The 5,643-nt window shown below is 33.8% G+C and overlaps 1 protein-coding gene across 8 annotated transcripts in view; it reads left to right on the plus strand.

Moving 5' to 3' along the window:
- The first annotated feature begins 1,815 nt into the window (after positions 1-1,815).
- The window catches only part of LOC106869571 (orphan steroid hormone receptor 2), a 168,721-nt gene continuing 164,893 nt past the window's right edge, over positions 1,816-5,643 (plus strand). For 3 of the 8 annotated variants that reach the window (XM_052966720.1, XM_052966711.1, XM_052966731.1), the window contains exon 1: positions 1,817-2,287. The gene's annotated coding sequence lies outside the window, so the exon portion shown is untranslated. Of the gene's footprint in view, positions 2,288-2,584; positions 2,604-5,643 lie in introns of those variants that run through there. The other 5 variants (XM_052966728.1, XM_052966745.1, XM_052966737.1 and 2 more) reach the window with 4 other exon arrangements.

A 5,643-nucleotide genomic window follows, 5' to 3' on the forward strand; every position in this document is an offset into this window, starting at 1 on the left:
ATATATAAATCACTAATTGTTTTGTTTTTTTATTTGGATCTTTTCAATCTGACGGACAGATTTTTAATTATTTTTTTTTAACTAAACACTTTAAAACTTCGGATGCTGGTAGAATATGTCGCATAAAACAGGGTTTACTTTTAACATTTTTGACAAAATTTTGTATTTTAGAAGTTATTTCGTGTTAAAGTTGTCGTATTTGGGTAATTTTAACCAATCAATGACGTGTATTCAGCTGAAGAAAATTACTGCTGCTGTTTGCGAACAACTTCCGGGTCCACACTTACCTAACAAAATCCTTCTTTAATAACCAAAGATGTTTTTATAGCAACATAGGTTTGCTGTATCAGGGTTGATTTGAGGTTAAATAACAACAAAATTATTACTGAGACAGACAAACGACGGAGCCTGTATGACCTACTAGAAAATGTAGCCAAACTTTTTTTATATACAGAATAGAAAAAACCTCTATCCTATGATATGCACGTAGAGTCCATTATATCAGTTGGGATGTCTTTGATCATATCTGTCAATCGGATCCGACTCGGAACTAAACAACAAGTGACGAAGGGAACGAGACGAGGCAACCTGAGAGCCTTTACCTGGTCGCTCGAGTTGCTAGAAAAAGCAACCAAATCTTCCTGACAAAAAGAAAAAGAAAATTTCCGTCTTTAAGAAAAAAAAAAAATGATGCAAGATTATATTATTTTATAATGTTCGCTTAGGAATTCATTACTTCTAGAACAGAATAAGACAAAATGGTCATGGTTGGAACGCCTTTTCTCACAGATCCATTACAATCAGAGCTATCCTGTGGTTAAAACAATATTCTTCACTGAATGATAAAGCAGCTAAAGTTAATGAAAAGTTGAAAGAATAAAAGATAGCAAGTATCCATAATCCAAATATTGGGATTCCCTCATACAATAATATAAACTTGCATTATTTTTTTTTCTTGAAGACGGAAGAGCGACCAGGTAAAGGCTCTCTGGTTGCCTCATCTCGTTCCTTTCGTCACTTGTTGTTTAGTCCCGAGTTAGATCTGATTAAACAGATATTATCAAAGATATCCCAACTGTGACAATTCCGTCTTTCTACCCAGGCATAATGGACTCTACGTGTATATGATAGGATAGAGGTTCTTCTATTCTGTATATAAAAAAAAGTTTGGCTACTTTTCCTAGTAGGTCACGCAACCACATACAGGCTTCGTCGTTTGTCTGTCTCAGTAATAATTTTGTTGTTATTTAACCTCAAATCAACCCTGATACAGCAAACCTATGTTGCTATAAAAACATCTCTGGTTATTAAAGAAGGGAAGTGTGGACCCGGAAGTTGTTCGCAAACAGCAGCAGTAATTTTCTTCAGCTGAATACACGTCATTGATTGGTTAAAATTACCCAAATACGACAACTTTAACACGAAATAACTTCTAAAATACAAAATTTTGTCAAAAACGTTAAGAGTAAACCCTGTTCTATGCGACATATTCTACCAGGATCCGAAGTTTAAAAGTGTTTAGTTAAAAAAAAAATTAATTAAAAAATCTGTCCGTCAGATTGAAAAGATCCTTTTATTTATCTCAGAAACGAAGCTTAAATCGCTGAAAGTACGGGAAATGAGAAGCTATGCGGTTTATGCTTTCTTAATACAAATTAGCGGTAAAGTTGGCGCGCGTTAAACATTCAATTCTCTGCTTGCTGCGAATTACAAACCAAGGGAGATGACATCGGTATGGAAATAACATAATTTAAGTGGATTTTCTCCCTTAGTATATGGCTAAGTAGCTGAAGTAGCTTTTTTTTGTTTTTGAGCTAAAACCATGTATTACGTCGTTCGAAACTTCTGCTGTGAAGAAGTTAATTATAACACATTAAAAAACAAAAACAGGAGAATGCTAATAAATATAGAAAATAAACTGCATAATTTCATTTCCATCATAATATCACCTGGATTGAATTAAAATATGGACTTGAGAGTTAACGGATCTCACATTCATTTTAATTTTCGTTAGTTTTGTTTTAATAAACAAATCTGTATTAAATAAACAGCAGCGACGAAGATAATAATTGCCCCTACTGTATACAAGTCACGTAATATCGCGTAATATCTCATCACTAACTTCAGGATGCCAATAACGTTATATCACTATAAACCAATCAGCTGAACTGTTTCTTGTACATTTAGGTACCCCTCATATGCAGGTCACAACCTCTGACCTTTAAGTTGGTTGCTTATCCGAAAGAAAATCATTGAATGTGATTCGATTTATAAGAAAGTTATAGAGGTAAGTTTGTCAATTTTGTCTTCTGTAATTGTTGAGAATTCAATTAAAGCTACAGACATCGCTACTTTTTGTTTGTTAATTTCCCCACGACGAACGTCTGTTCTGTTTTCAATAATGGAGCTTTGTATATGATCTGGAAAATCTTTCGTGATCCTTTTTCTTGATAATTTAGTACCCGCCATTCTTATTCTGTTGTCATTGTATATTACTTTCAATTTAGTTGTATGCTTTATATACACATAGCAATTTCCTGTTCAGTGAACTTCATTATTATGAATAGTCTGGTTAAGTGATAGTCTTTGTGGAGCCAATGTGGGTTAGTTCATAAATTTTCTTGTATATGTTTTTATATTGTATTTTATAACAAAATATTTTTCATGGTGATCCTATCAGAAATGAAATCGAACACGGTTAAGGATATTGACACATGCCCGTACCATTGTCTCTTCGTTGTTGTAAGAAAGATACATGACCTCTGCATTTGTTGACTGTATACCAATGACCTGGCATTGCCTATCAACCTTTTCAACTCTTTGTTAGGGTTAAAGGCTATATTATATTTAGCTTCCAAACTCCTGCATTATCATTATTTTATTTAAGTTTTTTTTTTCGATTGTAATCTTTAAAATAATGTTAACATTATATTTCGAAAAAAAATCACCTATTTCTAATTTCACCTACTACTACTATAGTGTTACAAATGTTTTGTTTTTTTTGTTAATATTATTGTTTCTCTCAATGCAACAGATTTTATCTACTTCCTTTTATAAATCTTCTATTACGCTATTCGAAGCATCAATTCCACACGAAAAATGTGTACCCGATATATATGTATACATATATGTATAAAATCGGTATGTGTATATACGCGCGCGCGCATGTATGAATGTATTGTGTTGAATTAAGCTGTCGCTAGAATGTTGTCGTGTTTCCATTTAATGCTACTAAGTAACTTATTCGTTCTCGGTTTTATCTATTGATTTCTACGACCTTTGTCCTTTAACATATGCACCGAGTATAATATAGGTCATGTGAATATATTATGCAAATCTTTTGGTCATCAACTTAGACAAGCTGTTGTTGTCTACTTCACCATAGTAACAGTTAGCGAGCACCAAACTTTATGAATTTACTTTTCTAATTAAAAGCCAAATAATGATTTCGACAAGTGTTATCATTTTCTTAGTTTTTAATGTGTAATATTGAACATTTTATACGCATTGGGGCCTTCAACGAAAGTCAAACCATAAAAACGAGGCTGTTAGTTTCGTGGCAAATTAACTAAAAATGCATTGTCCTGTTTCTTAAAGTTGATACTCAGAATTAGGAATTATTTGTATGGTGACGTGGATGAGATTCGAATTGACGCAGGTGTATCCTAGTGGTTTTTCATTAAGGTATTTATTTATTAGTGTCTAACTCTCAGAAGTTACTGCCAGTTGTACTCCTGTTCCATCTTCGAATAGCCTCCTACCTGTATTGATACCTGAGATGCCAAGAAAGTAGTTTTCTCAGTCCACTCCTTCAGTTTTCTGAAACAATAAAATATCGACAAGGTGTCTATCAGTGTGTAGAAACTAAACAGTACTCGTGCACGTGATATATTTAGATATATTCTGTATTTTATGAAGATTTTTTAAACCATCATCTAAGTTTTGCCACTTATGCATCGGATCGCAAGTTTTATAAGTAGCTCCTAATTCTAATATTGGTCACTACACATATCCCTTCTCTAAGTCATAAGTTATAACCTGTGCCAGTATGGATTTTATATAGAATCTGGAGATTGTGAAAGAGGATGCCATTGAGAAGAATTTCTGTCTTACTTCTCAAATCTCAACAATAATCTTAGTTGGATTTTCTAAGTGTTCAAATTGTTACATAATTTCTCGTATTATAAGTTGGTTTCCTTTAATTGATTTGCTTTTGATTTTGAAATGTATTGAATTTAGGTATTTTTTCCTGGGATTACTGGAACATAACTGACAATTTATAGTCTTATGGATTGATAATAATAATTTCAAATTTTGGCACAAGGCCAATAAGTTCGGGGGAGGGAATAAGTCAATTACATCGACTCCAGTGTTGAACTGGTACTTGTTTTATTGATCCTGAAAGGATGAAAGATAAAGTCGACCTTGGTGGAATTTGAACTTAGAATGTAAAAACGGGCGGTACCAATTGTTTCCATTTCACTAATCAAGAAATAGGTTGCTTGCCTAATTGTGATCACACACATCTGTACACACTTGAAGATGGAGCGATGACATCAAGGAATGGACTAGGGAGACCCTAGTGGAGTGCATGGCTGCAGTGTGTGATGAGAAGTTGTGATTGAGCCCCCAACCCCCAAACCCTCAGCCAATGGCATATCCATTCATCCTTTTATATGCATTATAAATTCCTACAAAATAAAATACAAGCTTTCACTTAGTCCATAACCTTTTCTGTCTTTTTCCTATTGTTTGTTTCTATGAACTCCAGTTAAAGGTGGAAAGGAGAAATTACGGAGTGAATTCAATACTGGACTACTGGTTCATTGTGTATGAGTGTTGGATTTGATTGAGAGTAGCCATCACATCATATGAGGATGGCTTGTAAGTAGACCTGCATCTTATTCAAAGGATATTCTCATTTGCTTCAGGCCAGCTCTGGTTCTTAAGATAGAAGCATTTTACATTTGGAAATCTATAAGCAGTAATTTTGTATGATAGAACTAGAGTTGGTCTGAGGTAAGTTGATATCAAGAGAGTGAAACACACAAATGGATTTAAAATAAGGGATATAATGTTTGAATGCTATTGGTTTAATGAACCAGAGTTGACATGACACCAAGATTTTTGACTCTTAAAAGCACCTGATTGAAAGAGAGCTACACAAGTTCATAAACATTTATCAAGGTTGATACCTGTTATGATGACAATTTTATCCCTTCATATATTGGCAAAATCTAACCCAAAACCTCAACCATCTTGTTGCATATGTAGTTTTGAGATTGGAAATCAGTAATCTGGATTTGTAAAGTTAAGGATTGAAAAAGTATTAGATGGATTAAAACTGAGATTAGTATATAAAGTATTGCTTTCAGTGAGGGTTACTTCTATGCAGAATATTAATCTTATAAGGATCTATGAAGATTTTAAGACGTATATTTGGATATAACTTCCAAATTTGATGACAATATTGCATTAATATTGAAGAAATATGTACAACACTTCGCCATAGAAAAGACAAAAAGTTCTTATTTGAAGGAGGGAAGGGGTAGGTTGAGGAAGATGTGCAAAGTGGAGGGGTTGGACTGGAGTCACTGGAAGGCTTGGAGAATGGTACGTTGGAGACACACACACACACACACA

This window comes from Octopus bimaculoides, chromosome 1 (assembly GCF_001194135.2).
Source record: "Octopus bimaculoides isolate UCB-OBI-ISO-001 chromosome 1, ASM119413v2, whole genome shotgun sequence".
Taxonomy (NCBI): Eukaryota; Metazoa; Mollusca; class Cephalopoda; order Octopoda; family Octopodidae; genus Octopus; species Octopus bimaculoides.